The sequence below is a fragment of the Phalangium opilio genome, unplaced genomic scaffold, assembly GCF_054372755.1.
Source record: "Phalangium opilio isolate 3A_F unplaced genomic scaffold, DU_Popi_V2 ptg000094l_1, whole genome shotgun sequence".
Lineage (NCBI taxonomy): Eukaryota > Metazoa > Arthropoda > Arachnida > Opiliones > Phalangiidae > Phalangium > Phalangium opilio.
In genome coordinates, this window is record NW_028324199.1 from 3,127,444 (window position 1) to 3,143,662 (window position 16,219).

At 41.2% G+C, this 16,219-nt stretch overlaps 41 non-coding genes across 41 annotated transcripts; all 41 read left to right on the forward strand.

The window, feature by feature from the left end:
- Window positions 1–6,326: 6,326 nt before the first annotated feature.
- Window positions 6,327–6,399, forward strand: TRNAV-CAC (transfer RNA valine (anticodon CAC)). The gene has a single exon. It is a non-coding gene; the product is annotated as a tRNA-Val (tRNA).
- Window positions 6,400–6,464: 65 nt separating this feature from the next.
- Window positions 6,465–6,537, forward strand: TRNAV-AAC (transfer RNA valine (anticodon AAC)). Its single transcript has one exon. It is a non-coding gene; the product is annotated as a tRNA-Val (tRNA).
- A 202-nt stretch (window positions 6,538–6,739) lies between these two features.
- Window positions 6,740–6,812, forward strand: TRNAV-CAC (transfer RNA valine (anticodon CAC)). Its single transcript has one exon. It is a non-coding gene; the product is annotated as a tRNA-Val (tRNA).
- A 340-nt stretch (window positions 6,813–7,152) lies between these two features.
- TRNAV-CAC (transfer RNA valine (anticodon CAC)) lies at window positions 7,153–7,225 on the forward strand. Its single transcript has one exon. It is a non-coding gene; the product is annotated as a tRNA-Val (tRNA).
- Window positions 7,226–7,290: 65 nt separating this feature from the next.
- Window positions 7,291–7,364, forward strand: TRNAV-CAC (transfer RNA valine (anticodon CAC)). Its single transcript has one exon. It is a non-coding gene; the product is annotated as a tRNA-Val (tRNA).
- A 204-nt stretch (window positions 7,365–7,568) lies between these two features.
- On the forward strand, window positions 7,569–7,641 carry TRNAV-CAC (transfer RNA valine (anticodon CAC)). Its single transcript has one exon. It is a non-coding gene; the product is annotated as a tRNA-Val (tRNA).
- Window positions 7,642–7,981: 340 nt separating this feature from the next.
- Window positions 7,982–8,054, forward strand: TRNAV-CAC (transfer RNA valine (anticodon CAC)). The gene has a single exon. It is a non-coding gene; the product is annotated as a tRNA-Val (tRNA).
- Window positions 8,055–8,119: 65 nt separating this feature from the next.
- Window positions 8,120–8,192, forward strand: TRNAV-CAC (transfer RNA valine (anticodon CAC)). The gene has a single exon. It is a non-coding gene; the product is annotated as a tRNA-Val (tRNA).
- Window positions 8,193–8,396: 204 nt separating this feature from the next.
- TRNAV-CAC (transfer RNA valine (anticodon CAC)) lies at window positions 8,397–8,469 on the forward strand. The gene has a single exon. It is a non-coding gene; the product is annotated as a tRNA-Val (tRNA).
- Window positions 8,470–8,534: 65 nt separating this feature from the next.
- On the forward strand, window positions 8,535–8,607 carry TRNAV-AAC (transfer RNA valine (anticodon AAC)). The gene has a single exon. It is a non-coding gene; the product is annotated as a tRNA-Val (tRNA).
- A 478-nt stretch (window positions 8,608–9,085) lies between these two features.
- On the forward strand, window positions 9,086–9,158 carry TRNAV-CAC (transfer RNA valine (anticodon CAC)). Its single transcript has one exon. It is a non-coding gene; the product is annotated as a tRNA-Val (tRNA).
- A 340-nt stretch (window positions 9,159–9,498) lies between these two features.
- On the forward strand, window positions 9,499–9,570 carry TRNAV-CAC (transfer RNA valine (anticodon CAC)). The gene has a single exon. It is a non-coding gene; the product is annotated as a tRNA-Val (tRNA).
- Window positions 9,571–9,635: 65 nt separating this feature from the next.
- TRNAV-AAC (transfer RNA valine (anticodon AAC)) lies at window positions 9,636–9,708 on the forward strand. Its single transcript has one exon. It is a non-coding gene; the product is annotated as a tRNA-Val (tRNA).
- Window positions 9,709–10,324: 616 nt separating this feature from the next.
- Window positions 10,325–10,397, forward strand: TRNAV-AAC (transfer RNA valine (anticodon AAC)). Its single transcript has one exon. It is a non-coding gene; the product is annotated as a tRNA-Val (tRNA).
- Window positions 10,398–10,599: 202 nt separating this feature from the next.
- TRNAV-CAC (transfer RNA valine (anticodon CAC)) lies at window positions 10,600–10,671 on the forward strand. The gene has a single exon. It is a non-coding gene; the product is annotated as a tRNA-Val (tRNA).
- A 65-nt stretch (window positions 10,672–10,736) lies between these two features.
- On the forward strand, window positions 10,737–10,809 carry TRNAV-CAC (transfer RNA valine (anticodon CAC)). Its single transcript has one exon. It is a non-coding gene; the product is annotated as a tRNA-Val (tRNA).
- A 204-nt stretch (window positions 10,810–11,013) lies between these two features.
- TRNAV-CAC (transfer RNA valine (anticodon CAC)) lies at window positions 11,014–11,085 on the forward strand. The gene has a single exon. It is a non-coding gene; the product is annotated as a tRNA-Val (tRNA).
- A 65-nt stretch (window positions 11,086–11,150) lies between these two features.
- On the forward strand, window positions 11,151–11,223 carry TRNAV-AAC (transfer RNA valine (anticodon AAC)). Its single transcript has one exon. It is a non-coding gene; the product is annotated as a tRNA-Val (tRNA).
- Window positions 11,224–11,563: 340 nt separating this feature from the next.
- TRNAV-CAC (transfer RNA valine (anticodon CAC)) lies at window positions 11,564–11,636 on the forward strand. The gene has a single exon. It is a non-coding gene; the product is annotated as a tRNA-Val (tRNA).
- A 65-nt stretch (window positions 11,637–11,701) lies between these two features.
- TRNAV-AAC (transfer RNA valine (anticodon AAC)) lies at window positions 11,702–11,774 on the forward strand. The gene has a single exon. It is a non-coding gene; the product is annotated as a tRNA-Val (tRNA).
- A 202-nt stretch (window positions 11,775–11,976) lies between these two features.
- TRNAV-CAC (transfer RNA valine (anticodon CAC)) lies at window positions 11,977–12,048 on the forward strand. Its single transcript has one exon. It is a non-coding gene; the product is annotated as a tRNA-Val (tRNA).
- A 65-nt stretch (window positions 12,049–12,113) lies between these two features.
- On the forward strand, window positions 12,114–12,186 carry TRNAV-CAC (transfer RNA valine (anticodon CAC)). Its single transcript has one exon. It is a non-coding gene; the product is annotated as a tRNA-Val (tRNA).
- A 204-nt stretch (window positions 12,187–12,390) lies between these two features.
- On the forward strand, window positions 12,391–12,463 carry TRNAV-CAC (transfer RNA valine (anticodon CAC)). Its single transcript has one exon. It is a non-coding gene; the product is annotated as a tRNA-Val (tRNA).
- A 65-nt stretch (window positions 12,464–12,528) lies between these two features.
- Window positions 12,529–12,601, forward strand: TRNAV-AAC (transfer RNA valine (anticodon AAC)). The gene has a single exon. It is a non-coding gene; the product is annotated as a tRNA-Val (tRNA).
- Window positions 12,602–13,077: 476 nt separating this feature from the next.
- On the forward strand, window positions 13,078–13,150 carry TRNAV-CAC (transfer RNA valine (anticodon CAC)). The gene has a single exon. It is a non-coding gene; the product is annotated as a tRNA-Val (tRNA).
- Window positions 13,151–13,215: 65 nt separating this feature from the next.
- TRNAV-CAC (transfer RNA valine (anticodon CAC)) lies at window positions 13,216–13,288 on the forward strand. Its single transcript has one exon. It is a non-coding gene; the product is annotated as a tRNA-Val (tRNA).
- A 65-nt stretch (window positions 13,289–13,353) lies between these two features.
- TRNAV-CAC (transfer RNA valine (anticodon CAC)) lies at window positions 13,354–13,426 on the forward strand. Its single transcript has one exon. It is a non-coding gene; the product is annotated as a tRNA-Val (tRNA).
- A 65-nt stretch (window positions 13,427–13,491) lies between these two features.
- Window positions 13,492–13,564, forward strand: TRNAV-CAC (transfer RNA valine (anticodon CAC)). Its single transcript has one exon. It is a non-coding gene; the product is annotated as a tRNA-Val (tRNA).
- A 65-nt stretch (window positions 13,565–13,629) lies between these two features.
- Window positions 13,630–13,703, forward strand: TRNAV-CAC (transfer RNA valine (anticodon CAC)). Its single transcript has one exon. It is a non-coding gene; the product is annotated as a tRNA-Val (tRNA).
- A 204-nt stretch (window positions 13,704–13,907) lies between these two features.
- On the forward strand, window positions 13,908–13,980 carry TRNAV-CAC (transfer RNA valine (anticodon CAC)). Its single transcript has one exon. It is a non-coding gene; the product is annotated as a tRNA-Val (tRNA).
- Window positions 13,981–14,320: 340 nt separating this feature from the next.
- Window positions 14,321–14,393, forward strand: TRNAV-CAC (transfer RNA valine (anticodon CAC)). The gene has a single exon. It is a non-coding gene; the product is annotated as a tRNA-Val (tRNA).
- Window positions 14,394–14,458: 65 nt separating this feature from the next.
- TRNAV-CAC (transfer RNA valine (anticodon CAC)) lies at window positions 14,459–14,531 on the forward strand. Its single transcript has one exon. It is a non-coding gene; the product is annotated as a tRNA-Val (tRNA).
- A 65-nt stretch (window positions 14,532–14,596) lies between these two features.
- On the forward strand, window positions 14,597–14,669 carry TRNAV-CAC (transfer RNA valine (anticodon CAC)). Its single transcript has one exon. It is a non-coding gene; the product is annotated as a tRNA-Val (tRNA).
- Window positions 14,670–14,734: 65 nt separating this feature from the next.
- On the forward strand, window positions 14,735–14,807 carry TRNAV-CAC (transfer RNA valine (anticodon CAC)). Its single transcript has one exon. It is a non-coding gene; the product is annotated as a tRNA-Val (tRNA).
- Window positions 14,808–14,872: 65 nt separating this feature from the next.
- TRNAV-CAC (transfer RNA valine (anticodon CAC)) lies at window positions 14,873–14,946 on the forward strand. The gene has a single exon. It is a non-coding gene; the product is annotated as a tRNA-Val (tRNA).
- Window positions 14,947–15,150: 204 nt separating this feature from the next.
- TRNAV-CAC (transfer RNA valine (anticodon CAC)) lies at window positions 15,151–15,223 on the forward strand. Its single transcript has one exon. It is a non-coding gene; the product is annotated as a tRNA-Val (tRNA).
- A 340-nt stretch (window positions 15,224–15,563) lies between these two features.
- On the forward strand, window positions 15,564–15,636 carry TRNAV-CAC (transfer RNA valine (anticodon CAC)). The gene has a single exon. It is a non-coding gene; the product is annotated as a tRNA-Val (tRNA).
- Window positions 15,637–15,701: 65 nt separating this feature from the next.
- On the forward strand, window positions 15,702–15,774 carry TRNAV-CAC (transfer RNA valine (anticodon CAC)). Its single transcript has one exon. It is a non-coding gene; the product is annotated as a tRNA-Val (tRNA).
- A 65-nt stretch (window positions 15,775–15,839) lies between these two features.
- TRNAV-CAC (transfer RNA valine (anticodon CAC)) lies at window positions 15,840–15,912 on the forward strand. The gene has a single exon. It is a non-coding gene; the product is annotated as a tRNA-Val (tRNA).
- Window positions 15,913–15,977: 65 nt separating this feature from the next.
- On the forward strand, window positions 15,978–16,050 carry TRNAV-CAC (transfer RNA valine (anticodon CAC)). The gene has a single exon. It is a non-coding gene; the product is annotated as a tRNA-Val (tRNA).
- A 65-nt stretch (window positions 16,051–16,115) lies between these two features.
- On the forward strand, window positions 16,116–16,189 carry TRNAV-CAC (transfer RNA valine (anticodon CAC)). The gene has a single exon. It is a non-coding gene; the product is annotated as a tRNA-Val (tRNA).
- Window positions 16,190–16,219: the final 30 nt, after the last annotated feature.

The window sequence follows — 16,219 nt, forward strand, 5'->3', positions numbered from 1 at the left end:
CAAAATAAATCTTACCTTAATAAATCCTCAAAGCAGCAAAGTTAAGCTTAGAACGCTTTTAAAAAAGCGTAAGCTATAAGCAGCCCTTGAATCAAAACTAATTAAGAGTTTGGAGAAAAGTAGGCCTATCAAATAAGCCTGAATTCGTCAATTAAATTCAAAAATGAACCAAACACGAGCACGAGTCAACGTTCACTGTACTGTTAGTCATTTAACGCGTATACGTCACTGTTGTTAGATTTCCAGCTAGCATTGATTCAGTTCAGTTGAGTTTGAAATGTTATTGAAGAAATTTGTAAACCTTTTAATACGACCGCTTATACACGAGGCTGACTGGCTGAGCTTGAATATTGTTTTCCGTGGGTTATTTTGCGTGGGGTAGATTTATTGTCGTGTAAACGAAAGTTCCTTTAAAAATACCCCAATTCTCTCTTAGAATCATTTAATACCACTCCATGGTAACAGATTGCTAGTACTCTACGGAAAACGGTAAGACCAGGGAGGTAAGACCTACAAACAGCGCCCAATCAGAGATGCGGAGAATAACCCTCCATTGTTGTATATGTTGTTTACTTCCTCGATTTTAGTCGAGCCTTGGTTGATGTTTCTAGTTTCTAATTTCAAGGCTGAATTTTAATTAAAGTGTATATTGTAAGAGCGTTTTTATTATTATAATTATGATTTGGTTTTCGAATCCCGCGAACGTAAGTTATGCAAGTTTAATGTTGCCGTTTCGCAATAGATAATTTGGTAACATCCTTGAACGTTGATTGTAGTGTAAAATTCAACATCGACAACGAAATGCACTGATTTAAAATTAGGTAACTTATACGAAAAGCTCAGAAGAGCTTCACATCATTAATCAGTAATAATAAAGGCCAATATAATGTAACTGTTGCTTTGATTGAAAAGGGGCGCACATTAAATCCATCATACGACTTTCAAACCATACCAACGATCCATGTTTGTCCAAAGGTGTGGATTACAGTAAAAAGTGGTTAGCAAAAATTGCAATACACCATTGGATTTGGGTAGAAAGATGGAGTTTGAAGGTATTGTTAAAATGGTTAAGACCCAAATTGACTAGGATAGAAAATTGAGTTTGATTGAAACATAAAACGTACGTTTAAACAGTTTGGAAGAAAACTCGTGTGGAATGTGCAATCTGAAGAAGTTGGAAAATTGTAAGTGGAATTGAGCTTTACGTTTACTGACATATTTCTCGTTTCAATACTGCCTTCCTTGCAGAGAGGCATGACTGTATGCAAAAGGGAGTTTAATGAAGAAAATACTGAAATTGACAAACCCTTATATTATATATACTTAGCAAATGGAATTCAAATTTTATTAAATCAAAGAAGGTAATAAGAACGGGAGTTGAACTAGCAGCTTTGGCAAAACATTTTAGGAACACACAGGAAGTTCAGAGGGAATATTTCAAAGCCAGAACATTTCAGTCAAGCCTTCTACTCCTTTTTTTAGTCTCTTTGATTAAATCAGAAGGTGAAAATTACTATCACTTGAAACAGCACGAACTCGCTATATTCTGCAACTTTTAAAATTATTATGTGGTTGTGATTATTTTATGTAATCAAGTTATTTGAGAAAAAAATATTTGTTCTTATATGTTTCCGTTAAAAGCATGGAAGTCTATTAATGAAGAAATAATGAGTTTGCTTTTTTTAAATCTGTTATGATAATAATATTTCATTTAAAGAAATTTGAAAATTTTAGTAATAGACCAGGAAATAATTAACATGATTGCGGAAAATATCATCTCAATAATTTTGATGTTTATTTGAAATAATGTACACAGAACGAAATCACAAAAAAGGATTAAATAAAGAAAAAATAAGTGAGGCTAACTTTTCAAAAGCGGTAATGATGTTACTTAAATTTGTAAAAATCAGGTAAACATTTATTTTGATGCAATTCTATAGTCATTCATTTTTTATGACATTATGTTTAGTAAAAATTACTCTTGCATTTAGTTGCTTTCTACATTTCTAGCCTGATAATCTTCAACTTCTATTGCATGTTCTAGGGCAAAGGAACTGCTTGCACTTACCAAAAGTAAAATTAGGCTGGTTACCAGTCTCCTCACTGGACACTGCCGACTGAATAGACACCTGCACTTGTTAGGCATCGTCGATGACCCACTCTGTAGGTTCTGCCGAGAGGTAGAAGAAACCTCCTCCCATATCCTCTGTAGCTGCGACTACCTCGCGGCCATGAGGTTCGAGCATTTTGACATGCATACTATGGAACCTAACCAGTTCTCTACTGTCTCGGCCAATCGGATTCTCCGATTCATCGAGGCGACAGGACTCTTCGCAGTCTAACCAGCTCGGGGCGCACAATATACCTTTGGTATCGGTGCTTGACGCGGCGACGCGTCACCCCCTTCAACAATAACAATAACAATAACAATAATTGCATGTTGTTTGCGATTGACGCAAAGCTTGGAAGAAATTTAAATTTCATTCTTCACCTTTTTCTGGACTTGAAACATTAGAAAACACAACAAATGTCTCTGGCGTCTTACGTTTCTAGCAGCAATACTCCAAAAATGTCTTTCGATTGAAACCAAACATTATTTAAGTTTAGTGTCTGAGTATCTTTCGTAGCCATTGTAATAACAGTTTGCGTAGCTTTACATTTAGTGCCAAATTTTCTTGTTGCAATACTTATTCCTTCTTTGCATGGAGGCAGAACTGTACCTACAAGCGCAACGTTACCTCCAGTTGGTTTTGATTGGATTGCTGTTTCATTATCATCAAAAGCTTGAGCATGTAGTAAATTTATATCTTCATGTACTGTTAGTAAAAGTTTAGAATTTGAGCTTTCTAGAAGGTCTTTATCTAAACTTGTTCCATGAATTGGTATTGAATGTGGTTTCAGTAACATCCTTTTTTTCCCTATAGTAACGATAACATCATCTTGACAAAAATGTTTTGAACAAATAACGGACACTTTGTTCGGTCTCCACTCTTTACCACGATTTGTAGCCAAAATCCACATTTTAATTAGATTATCATTACCTTTACATTGGAAAAAAACTTAGCCAAATACTCCAGTCGCGCAAAAGGGCACTTTTTGTTAAGGTCTACAGTACCTTTCGGGAATAAATGTAAACTGTAGGAATCGTCTTGGGCTAGATTGTCACTACAACTTGAACATCCAAGAACCACGCATCGTTCATTATATGGCATTGTAAATAGACATTGAAGAGATGCTTATTACTCGCTAGTCAACAGGTAGTTTAGTTTTGAAAATACTCTAACCGACTAAACTTTATATTAAGCTCAAGATTAACGTTACAAATAGAGTTTTAGAAATCATATAGTGAAAATCATTTTTAATATAACAATCATGCCGAAATTATACATACTCTCAGAAGTATTATAAGAAACCTCCCTACTTATAATAATATTTATGTATAATACTTCTGATACTCTTTATTCCTTCTAAGAGATCAGATAAACATATTTTTTAACACCTTTTCCTCGAGATGTCGCTTTAAACAGAACAAACTTCCTATACCGCCACTTTTAAAATTATGTAGTTGTGATTGTTTCCTGCCATATAAATAAAGAAATATCGTAAACCTGTCTGTAACTGTTGTTCTTTCAATTATCTTATATTTTTGTTTTAAAACTACTGGAAAAGCTATATTAATGAAGAAAGTAAATTTACCGTATTCCCTGGTTTTATTCGCTGCGTTTAGCTACGTCCACCATAAAAGCGCTTTAGGTTACCGGTTACGTAGAAAGATAGGGCGAGCAGCGCGTGATCGAGCTGGCTATGACTAAACCGAGATCTTGGTAGTGGTTGCTGAACGCATTTACAATTTTCAAACAACGAGACGTTACCAAGTAAGCGGATTTATTTTTAAACTTACTACCATAGAATATGATTATAAATGGAAAATTTATTAAAAATTAGGCTTATTTTGTGATTAATTACTTATTTAGCAGCCTTTAGAGCACTTATGGATTATAATTTCACTTTGAAATTTTTAAAAGCGTTTTTTTCAAAATATATAGGTTAAGCCTCGGTTAATGAGCGTTGCCTTCTTTCATGGCAGCAGCTAAGGCTTAGGGGTAGTAGAAAGCAGGCAGTGCTTGCCGGTTGGCTAATGGTGAAAAAAGTTTTAAAAGTACAGTACAGGCCCATAATTAAGATAAACGTGTCTTCAAGAAACTTAGTTCGATTAATTCAAGAAATAATAATTCCACTTCACCCCATTTCTCCGGCCTGATTTTCAGTCCCTTTAATATTTTTCACTCTTAAAATCAGCTAGGCCTACAATTAATATGAAAAAGTCCGTAAGTGAAGGAAAGATTAGTACCATAATAATGAGGGTCTTTATTTCAAATTCTAGTTAAAAAATGGAGCGACTTTTCAATATTGGCGAAAACTGCAATGTTACTGTAAACATTAATGCTGGAGGACTGGGAGATAGCGTATTAAACGCCATAGGTGGGGCTCTTGCCCCCAGAGGACGCGGGGCTGTTGCCCCAAGAGGGCGCGGGGGTTTTGCCCCGAGAGGGCGCGGCGGTTTTGCCCCAAGAGGGCGCGGAGCTTTGGCCCCAAGAGGGCGCGGAGCTTTTGCCCCAAGAGGGGGCCGTGGACGCGGCGGAAACGGCCGCGGAGGCCGGGTTAACGGTGGTGGAGGCCGTAGCGGTCGCAACGCCAGGGGCCGGCGTTGTAATAATTGTGGCCGCTACTGTTGGAGCCGTGTTCGTGGTATAAAACTCATTTAATACTTAAAAGTGAAAATGTACAAAGTATTGTTCAATTTTGGTAAAAGGAGACCAAGGAGGCCCACAAAATTCGATGGCAGGGGTTGGGCCTGTCCCTCCCCAAGGGGCCGGAGTGGTGCCGACCCCGCCTCAAGGCAGTGGAGTGTTGCGGATGCGCGACTGGTGGAGCCGCGTTCGTGGTATAAAACTCATTTATTACTTAAAAGTGAAAATTTACAAAGTATTATTAAATTTTAGTAGAAGGGGACCAAGGAGTCCAACAAAATTCGTTGGTGGAGGTTGGGACTGTCCCTCCTCAAGGCGCTGGGGAGGAGACGGCCCAACCTCAAGGCGCTGATGATGAGCGTACTTCGCCAAAACGCGTTGAAGAGGAGGAGGAGGAGGACGACGACATGTCGATGGAGGAAATACAAACTGAAATTAATTTGTAAGTTGTATGTTCCAAAAAGGGTGGTTGGACTGAACAGAAGTTGGTTGGTTTGCTTTAGATGCAATTTTGAGTCGAAATATTTTATGAGATTTTGCTGTCCAGGTCACCTTTTAAAAATGATAATTTAAGATTTTCACAGACGACCCCTTAATTAAAAATAAATTAGCATTTATTTAATTCGGTCATAAATGGTGTCAAAAATGTCATAAAGCATCTTCGACTTAAATCGCCAATAGAGCCAACTGTAGTCTGGGTGTACCACCCTTTTTGGTACACCCTGTATAGCCGGTTTCCTGCTTACTCTTCTGCGCGGTTGCAGTTCTTCAAAAATATTTTGCATGTCATAACAATTGACTAAAGGGCTAGCGTCTATCTCACACAATAAAACTTGCAGCTATTTATATCTGTCATAAAATTGCCTGCTGACTCACGACATTGACATTAACCCTTTAAGGAACAATTTTCAATTGTTGTAACGAACTAAAATATTTAAAGAATTGGACCCAGGTCCCTTCATCATTATGACTTAAAATCATAATTTTAAACCATTTCCTTACAGGATTGAAAAAAAAAACAAGATTAAGCATTTTTTTTAAATATTACATTTAATTTTTTATTTCAAGTGTGTTTTTTAATGAATGATTTTTTTTATTATTTATTTTATTAATATTATAAATTTCTTTTCCTAAATTGTAAATACATTTTTTTTCCAAAATACATTTTTTTTCCTAATTACAATATTTTTCTAATTATAAATTTTTTAAATACCAAATTCTTTCTCAAATTATATTTAATTTTTTTTAAAATAAAAAAGTTATTTCAAAAATGAGCCTTTTTTTTCCTTGCTTAATCCCTTCGTATCTTAAATGGTAACGTTGAAAGAACTGCGCTAATGTAAACAGCACTGCCATGTTCAAAACTTAATGAACTTTGTTGCAATTTTTCCGTAGATTTCCGTTGTTGAATTTTTGGTACAGTGAGAACTTTCTTGCAGTTTTTCCGTAGATATCCGGCGTTGTTGAATTTTTGATACGGTGAAACACCATCGTTGCGTTGATTTAGCTTATAAAATTAGTCTGAGTAAATAATATTATTTCCGACTCGTTGCATTCAATTTTTATCATATCTACGTATCTATGGTGTAGTGGTTATCACGTCCGCTTCACACGCGGAAGGTCCCAGGTTCGAGCCCTGGTAGATACATATTTTGACCATCGTGATTGGGCATAAAAATAAGCTAGATCTCTTGGAAAACTCGGTATTACTACGTATCTATGGTGTAGTGGTTATCACGTCCGCCTAACACGCGGAAGGTCCCAGGTTCGAGCCCTGGTAGCTACATGTTTTGTCAATCGTGATTGGGCAAAAAAATAAGCTAGGTCTCTTGGAAAACTCAGTATTACTACCTATCTTGGTGTAGTGGTTATCAGGTCCGCCTAACACGCGGAAGGTCCCAGGTTCGAGGCCTATTAGATATATGTTTTGTCCATCGTGATTGGGCATAAAAATAAGCTAGGTCTCTTGGAAAACTCAGTATTACTAAGTATCTATGGTGTAGTGGTTATCACGTCCGCTTCACTTGCGGAAGGTCCCAGGTTCGAGCCCTGGTAGATGCATATTTTGATAATCGTGATTGGGCATAAAAATAATCTAAGTCTCTTGGAAAACTCAGTATTACTACCTATCTTGGTGTAGTGGTTATCAGGTCCGCCTAACACGCGGAAGGTCCCAGGTTCGAGGCCTGGTAGATATATGTTTTGTCCATCGTGATTGGGCATAAAAATAAGCTAGGTCTCTTGGAAAACTCAGTATTACTAAGTATCTATGGTGTAGTGGTTATCACGTCCGCTTCAATTGCGGAAGGTCCTAGGTTCGAGCCCTGGTAGATGCATATTTTGATAATCGTGATTGGGCATAAAAATAATCTAGGTCTCTTGGAAAACTCAGCATTGCTACGTATCTATGGTGTAGTGGTTATCACGTCCGCTTCACATGTGGAAGGTCCCAGGTTCGAGCCCTGGTAGATACATATTTTGACCATCGGGATTGGGCATAAAATCAAGCTAGGTCTCTTGGAAAACTCAGCATATCTACGTATCTATGGTGTAGTGGTTATCACGTCCGCTTCACAAGCGGAAGGTCCCAAGTTCGGGGCCCTGGTAGATACATATTTTGACCATCGCGATTGGGCATAAAAATAAGCTAGGTCTCTTGGAAAACTCAGTATTACTAAGTATGTATGGTGTAGTGGGTATCACGTCCGCTTCACACGCGGAATGTTCCAAGATGGAGCCCATGTTAGATACATATTTTGACCATCGTGATTGGGCAGAAAAATAAGCTAGGTCTCTTGGAAAACTCAGCATGACTACGTGTCTATGGTGTAGTGGTTATCACGTCCGCTTCACACGCGGAAGGTCCCAGGTTCGAGCCCTGGTAGATACATATTTTGACCATCGTGATTGGGCATAAAAATAAGCTAGATCTCTTGGAAAACTCGGTATTACTACGTATCTATGGTGTAGTGGTTATCACGTCCGCCTAACACGCGGAAGGTCCCAGGTTCGAGCACTGGTAGCTACATGTTTTGTCAATCGTGATTGGGCAAAAAAATAAGCTAGGTCTCTTGGAAAACTCAGTATTACTACCTATCTTGGTGTAGTGGTTATCAGGTCCGCCTAACACGCGGAAGGTCCCAGGTTCGAGGCCTGGTAGATATATGTTTTGTCCATCGTGATTGGGCATAAAAATAAGCTAGGTCTCTTGGAAAACTCAGTATTACTAAGTATCTATGGTGTAGTGGTTATCTCGTCCGCTTCACTTGCGGAAGGTCCCAGGTTCGAGCCCTGGTAGATGCATATTTTGATAATCGTGATTGGGCATAAAAATAATCTAGGTCTCTTGGAAAACTCAGCATTGCTACGTATCTATGGTGTATTGGTTATCACGTCCGCTTCACATGCGGAAGGTCCCAGGTTCGAGCCCTGGTAGATACATATTTTGACCATCGGGATTGGGCATAAAAATAAGCTAGGTCTCTTTGAAAACTCAGTATTACTAAGTATGTATGGTGTAGTGGTTATCACGTCCGCTTCACACGCGGAAGGTTCCAAGATGGAGCCCATGTTAGATACATATTTTGACCATCGTGATTGGGCAGAAAAATAAGCTAGGTCTCTTGGAAAACTCAGTATGACTACGTATCTATGGTGTAGTGGTTATCACGTCCGCTTCACAAGCGGAAGGTCCCAGGTTCGAGCCCTGGTAGATACATATTTTGACCATCGTGATTGGGCATAAAAATAAGCTAGATCTCTTGGAAAACTCGGTATTACTACGTATCTATGGTGTAGTGGTTATCACGTCCGCCTAACACGCGGAAGGTCCCAGGTTCGAGCCCTGGTAGCTACATGTTTTGTCAATCGTGATTGGGCAAAAAAATAAGCTAGGTCTCTTGGAAAACTCAGTATTACTACCTATCTTGGTGTAGTGGTTATCAGGTCCGCCTAACACGCGGAAGGTCCCAGGTTCGAGGCCTGGTAGATATATGTTTTGTCCATCGTGATTGGGCATAAAAATAAGCTAGGTCTCTTGGAAAACTCAGTATTACTAAGTATCTATGGTGTAGTGGTTATCACGTCCGCTTCACTTGCGGAACGTCCCAGGTTCGAGGCCTATTAGATATATGTTTTGTCCATCGTGATTGGGCATAAAAATAAGCTAGGTCTCTTGGAAAACTCAGTATTACTAAGTATGTATGGTGTAGTGGGTATCACGTCCGCTTCACACGCGGAAGGTTCCAAGATGGAGCCCATGTTAGATACATATTTTGACCATCGTGATTGGGCAGAAAATAAGCTAGGTCTCTTGGAAAACTCGGCATGACTACGTATCTATGGTGTAGTGGTTATCACGTCCGCTTCACACGCGGAAGGTCAAAGGTTCGAGCCCTGGTAGATACATATTTTGACCATCGTGATTGGGCATAAAAAAAAGCTAGATCTCTTGGAAAACTAAGTATTACTACGTATCTATGTTGTAGTGGTTATCACGTCCGCCTAACACGCGGAAGGTCCCAGGTTCGAGCCCTGGTAGCTACATGTTTTGTCAATCGTGATTGGGCAATAAAATAAGCTAGGTCTCTTGGAAAACTCAGTTTTACTATCTATCTTGGTGTAGTGGTTATCAGGTCCGCCTAACACGCGGAAGGTCCCAGGTTCGAGGCCTGGAAGATATATGTTTTGTCCATCGTGATTAGGCATAAAAATAAGCTAGGTCTCTTGGAAAACTCAGTATTACTAAGTATCTATGGTGTAGTGGTTATCACGTCCGCTTCACTTGCGGAAGTTCCAGGTTCGAGCCCTGGTAGATGCATATTTTGACCATCGTGATTGGGCATAAAAATAAGCTAGATCTCTTGGAAAACTCGGTATTACTACGTATCTATGGTGTAGTGGTTATCACGTCCGCCTAACACGCGGAAGGTCCCAGGTTCGAGCCCTGGTAGCTACATGTTTTGTCAATCGTGATTGGGCAAAAAAATAAGCTAGGTCTCTTGGAAAACTCAGTATTACTACCTATCTTGGTGTAGTGGTTATCAGGTCCGCCTAACACGCGGAAGGTCCCAGGTTCGAGGCCTGGTAGATATATGTTTTGTCCATCGTGATTGGGCATAAAAATAAGCTAGGTCTCTTGGAAAACTCAGTATTACTAAGTATCTATGGTGTAGTGGTTATCACGTCCGCTTCACTTGCGGAACGTCCCAGGTTCGAGGCCTATTAGATATATGTTTTGTCCATCGTGATTGGGCATAAAAATAAGCTAGGTCTCTTGGAAAACTCAGTATTACTAAGTATGTATGGTGTAGTGGGTATCACGTCCGCTTCACACGCGGAAGGTTCCAAGATGGAGCCCATGTTAGATACATATTTTGACCATCGTGATTGGGCAGAAAATAAGCTAGGTCTCTTGGAAAACTCAGCATGACTACGTATCTATGGTGTAGTGGTTATCACGTCCGCTTAACACGCGGAAGGTCAAAGGTTCGAGCCCTGGTAGATACATATTTTGACCATCGTGATTGGGCATAAAAATAAGCTAGATCTCTTGGAAAACTAAGTATTACTACGTATCTATGGTGTAGTGGTTATCACGTCCGCCTAACACGCGGAAGGTCCCAGGTTCGAGCCCTGGTAGCTACATGTTTTGTCAATCGTGATTGGGCAATAAAATAAGCTAGGTCTCTTGGAAAACTCAGTTTTACTACCTATCTTGGTGTAGTGGTTATCAGGTCCGCCTAACACGCGGAAGGTCCCAGGTTCGAGGCCTGGTAGATATATGTTTTTTCCATCGTGATTGGGCATAAAAATAAGCTAGGTCTCTTGGAAAACTCAGTATTACTAAGTATCTATGGTGTAGTGGTTATCACGTCCGCTTCACTTGCGGAAGTTCCAGGTTCGAGCCCTGGTAGATGCATATTTTGATAATCGTGATTGGGCATAAAAATAATCTAGGTCTCTTGGAAAACTCAGCATTGCTACGTATCTATGGTGTAGTGTTTATCACGTCCGCTTCACATGCGGAAGGTCCCAGGTTCGAGCCCTGGTAGATACATGTTTTGACCATCGGGATTGGGCATAAAATCAAGTTAGGTCTCTTCGAAAACTCAGCATATCTACCTATCTATGGTGTAGTGGTTATTACGTCCGCTTCACAAGCGGAAGGTCCCAAGTTCGGGGCCCTGGTAGATACATATTTTGACCATCGCGATTGGGCATAAAAATAAGCTAGGTCTCTTGGAAAACTCAGTATGACTACGTATCTATGGTGTAGTGGTTATCACGTCCGCTTCACTTGCGGAAGTTCCAGGTTCGAGCCCTGGTAGATGCATATTTTGACCATCGTGATTGGGCATAAAAATAAGCTAGATCTCTTGGAAAACTCGGTATTACTACGTATCTATGGTGTAGTGGTTATCACGTCCGCCTAACACGCGGAAGGTCCCAGGTTCGAGCCCTGGTAGCTACATGTTTTGTCAATCGTGATTGGGCAAAAAAATAAGCTAGGTCTCTTGGAAAACTCAGTATTACTACCTATCTTGGTGTAGTGGTTATCAGGTCCGCCTAACACGCGGAAGGTCCCAGGTTCGAGGCCTGGTAGATATATGTTTTGTCCATCGTGATTGGGCATAAAAATAAGCTAGGTCTCTTGGAAAACTCAGTATTACTAAGTATCTATGGTGTAGTGGTTATCACGTCCGCTTCACTTGCGGAACGTCCCAGGTTCGAGGCCTATTAGATATATGTTTTGTCCATCGTGATTGGGCATAAAAATAAGCTAGGTCTCTTGGAAAACTCAGCATGACTACGTATCTATGGTGTAGTGGTTATCACGTCCGCTTCACACGCGGAAGGTCAAAGGTTCGAGCCCTGGTAGATACATATTTTGACCATCGTGATTGGGCATAAAAATAAGCTAGATCTCTTGGAAAACTAAGTATTACTACGTATCTATGGTGTAGTGGTTATCACGTCCGCCTAACACGCGGAAGGTCCCAGGTTCGAGCCCTGGTAGCTACATGTTTTGTCAATCGTGATTGGGCAATAAAATAAGCTAGGTCTCTTGGAAAACTCAGTTTTACTACCTATCTTGGTGTAGTGGTTATCAGGTCCGCCTAACACGCGGAAGGTCCCAGGTTCGAGGCCTGGTAGATATATGTTTTTTCCATCGTGATTGGGCATAAAAATAAGCTAGGTCTCTTGGAAAACTCAGTATTACTAAGTATCTATGGTGTAGTGGTTATCACGTCCGCTTCACTTGCGGAAGTTCCAGGTTCGAGCCCTGGTAGATGCATATTTTGATAATCGTGATTGGGCATAAAAATAATCTAGGTCTCTTGGAAAACTCAGCATTGCTACGTATCTATGGTGTAGTGTTTATCACGTCCGCTTCACATGCGGAAGGTCCCAGGTTCGAGCCCTGGTAGATACATGTTTTGACCATCGGGATTGGGCATAAAATCAAGTTAGGTCTCTTCGAAAACTCAGCATATCTACCTATCTATGGTGTAGTGGTTATTACGTCCGCTTCACAAGCGGAAGGTCCCAAGTTCGGGGCCCTGGTAGATACATATTTTGACCATCGCGATTGGGCATAAAAATAAGCTAGGTCTCTTGGAAAACTCAGTATGACTACGTATCTATGGTGTAGTGGTTATCACGTCCGCTTCACACGCGGAAGGTCCCAGGTTCGAGCCCTGGTAGATACATATTTTGACCATCGTGATTGGGCATAAAAATAAGCTAGATCTCTTGGAAAACTCGGTATTACTACGTATCTATGGTGTAGTGGTTATCACGTCCGCCTAACACGCGGAAGGTCCCAGGTTCGAGCCCTGGTAGCTACATGTTTTGTCAATCGTGATTGGGAAAAAAATAAGCTAGGTCTCTTGGAAAACTCTGTATTACTACCTATCTTGGTGTAGTGGTTATCAGGTCCGCCTAACACGCGGAAGGTCCCAGGTTCGAGGCCTGGTAGATATATGTTTTGTCCATCGTGATTGGGCATAAAAATAAGCTAGGTCTCTTGGAAAACTCAGTATTACTAAGTATCTATGGTGTAGTGGTTATCGCGTCCGCTTCACTTGCGGAAGGTCCCAGGTTTGAGGCCTGGTAGATGCATATTTTGATAATCGTGATTGGGCATAAAAATAATCTAGGTCTCTTGGAAAACTCAGTATTACTACCTATCTTGGTGTAGTGGTTATCAGGTCCGCCTAACACGCGGAAGGTCCCAGGTTCGAGGCCTGGTAGATATATGTTTTGTCCATCGTGATTGGGCATAAAAATAAGCTAGGTCTCTTGGAAAACTCAGTATTACTAAGTATCTATGGTGTAGTGGTTATCACGTCCGCTTCACTTGCGGAAGGTCCTAGGTTCGAGCCCTGGTAGATGCATATTTTGATAATCGTGATTGGGCATAAAAATAATCTAGGTCTCTTGGAAAACTCAGCATTGCTACGTATCTGTGGTGTAGTGGTTATCACGTCCGCTTCACATGCGGAAGGTCCCAGGTTCGAGCCCTGGTAGATACATATTTTGACCATCGGGATTGGGCATAAAATCAAGCTAGGTCTCTTGGAAAACTCAGCATATCTACGTATCTATGGTGTAGTGGTTATCACGTCCGCTTCACAAGCGGAAGGTCCTAGGTTCGAGCCCTGGTAGATGCATATTTTGATAATCGTGATTGGGCATAAAAATAATCTAGGTCTCTTGGAAAACTCAGCATTGCTACGTATCTATGGTGTAGTGGTTATCACGTCCGCTTCACATGCGGAAGGTCCCAGGTTCGAGCCCTGGTAGATACATATTTTGACCATCGGGATTGGGCATAAAATCAAGCTAGGTCTCTTGGAAAACTCAGCATATCTACGTATCTATGGTGTAGTGGTTATCACGTCCGCTTCACAAGCGGAAGGTCCCAAGTTCGGGGCCCTGGTAGATACATATTTTGACCATCGCGATTGGGCATAAAAATAAGCTAGGTCTCTTGGAAAACTCAGTATTACTAAGTATGTATGGTGTAGTGGGTATCACGTCCGCTTCACACGCGGAATGTTCCAAGATGGAGCCCATGTTAGATACATATTTTGACCATCGTGATTGGGCAGAAAAATAAGCTAGGTCTCTTGGAAAACTCAGCATGACTACGTGTCTATGGTGTAGTGGTTATCACGTCCGCTTCACACGCGGAAGGTCCCAGGTTCGAGCCCTGGTAGATACATATTTTGACCATCGTGATTGGGCATAAAAATAAGCTAGATCTCTTGGAAAACTCGGTATTACTACGTATCTATGGTGTAGTGGTTATCACGTCCGCCTAACACGCGGAAGGTCCCAGGTTCGAGCACTGGTAGCTACATGTTTTGTCAATCGTGATTGGGCAAAAAAATAAGCTAGGTCTCTTGGAAAACTCAGTATTACTACCTATCTTGGTGTAGTGGTTATCAGGTCCGCCTAACACGCGGAAGGTCCCAGGTTCGAGGCCTGGTAGATATATGTTTTGTCCATCGTGATTGGGCATAAAAATAAGCTAGGTCTCTTGGAAAACTCAGTATTACTAAGTATCTATGGTGTAGTGGTTATCACGTCCGCTTCACTTGCGGAAGGTCCTAGGTTCGAGCCCTGGTAGATGCATATTTTGATAATCGTGATTGGGCATAAAAATAATCTAGGTCTCTTGGAAAACTCAGCATTGCTACGTATCTGTGGTGTAGTGGTTATCACGTCCGCTTCACATGCGGAAGGTCCCAGGTTCGAGCCCTGGTAGATACATATTTTGACCATCGGGATTGGGCATAAAATCAAGCTAGGTCTCTTGGAAAACTCAGCATATCTACGTATCTATGGTGTAGTGGTTATCACGTCCGCTTCACAAGCGGAAGGTCCTAGGTTCGAGCCCTGGTAGATGCATATTTTGATAATCGTGATTGGGCATAAAAATAATCTAGGTCTCTTGGAAAACTCAGCATTGCTACGTATCTATGGTGTAGTGGTTATCACGTCCGCTTCACATGCGGAAGGTCCCAGGTTCGAGCCCTGGTAGATACATATTTTGACCATCGGGATTGGGCATAAAATCAAGCTAGGTCTCTTGGAAAACTCAGCATATCTACGTATCTATGGTGTAGTGGTTATCACGTCCGCTTCACAAGCGGAAGGTCCCAAGTTCGGGGCCCTGGTAGATACATATTTTGACCATCGCGATTGGGCATAAAAATAAGCTAGGTCTCTTGGAAAACTCAGTATTACTAAGTATGTATGGTGTAGTGGGTATCACGTCCGCTTCACACGCGGAATGTTCCAAGATGGAGCCCATGTTAGATACATATTTTGACCATCGTGATTGGGCAGAAAAATAAGCTAGGTCTCTTGGAAAACTCAGCATGACTACGTGTCTATGGTGTAGTGGTTATCACGTCCGCTTCACACGCGGAAGGTCCCAGGCTCGAGCCCTGGTAGATACATATTTTGACCATCGTGATTGGGCATAAAAATAAGCTAGATCTCTTGGAAAACTCGGTATTACTACGTATCTATGGTGTAGTGGTTATCACGTCCGCCTAACACGCGGAAGGTCCCAGGTTCGAGCACTGGTAGCTACATGTTTTGTCAATCGTGATTGGGCAAAAAAATAAGCTAGGTCTCTTGGAAAACTCAGTATTACTACCTATCTTGGTGTAGTGGTTATCAGGTCCGCCTAACACGCGGAAGGTCCCAGGTTCGAGGCCTGGTAGATATATGTTTTGTCCATCGTGATTGGGCATAAAAATAAGCTAGGTCTCTTGGAAAACTCAGTATTACTAAGTATCTATGGTGTAGTGGTTATCACGTCCGCTTCACTTGCGGAAGGTCCTAGGTTCGAGCCCTGGTAGATGCATATTTTGATAATCGTGATTGGGCATAAAAATAATCTAGGTCTCTTGGAAAACTCAGCATTGCTACGTATCTGTGGTGTAGTGGTTATCACGTCCGCTTCACATGCGGAAGGTCCCAGGTTCGAGCCCTGGTAGATACATATTTTGACCATCGGGATTGGGCATAAAATCAAGCTAGGTCTCTTGGAAAACTCAGCATATCTACGTATCTATGGTGTAGTGGTTATCACGTCCGCTTCACAAGCGGAAGGTCCTAGGTTCGAGCCCTGGTAGATGCATATTTTGATAATCGTGATTGGGCATAAAAATAATCTAGGTCTCTTGGAAAACTCAGCATTGCTACGTATCTATGGTGTAGTGGTTATCACGTCCGCTTCACATGCGGAAGGTCCCAGGTTCGAGCCCTGGTAGATACATATTTTGACCATCGGGATTGGGCATAAAATCAAGCTAGGTCTCTTGGAAAACTCAGCATATCTACGTATCTATGGTGTAGTGGTTATCACGTCCGCTTCACAAGCGGAAGGTCCCAAGTTCGGGGCCCTGGTAGATACATATTTTGACCATCGCGATTGGGCATAAAAA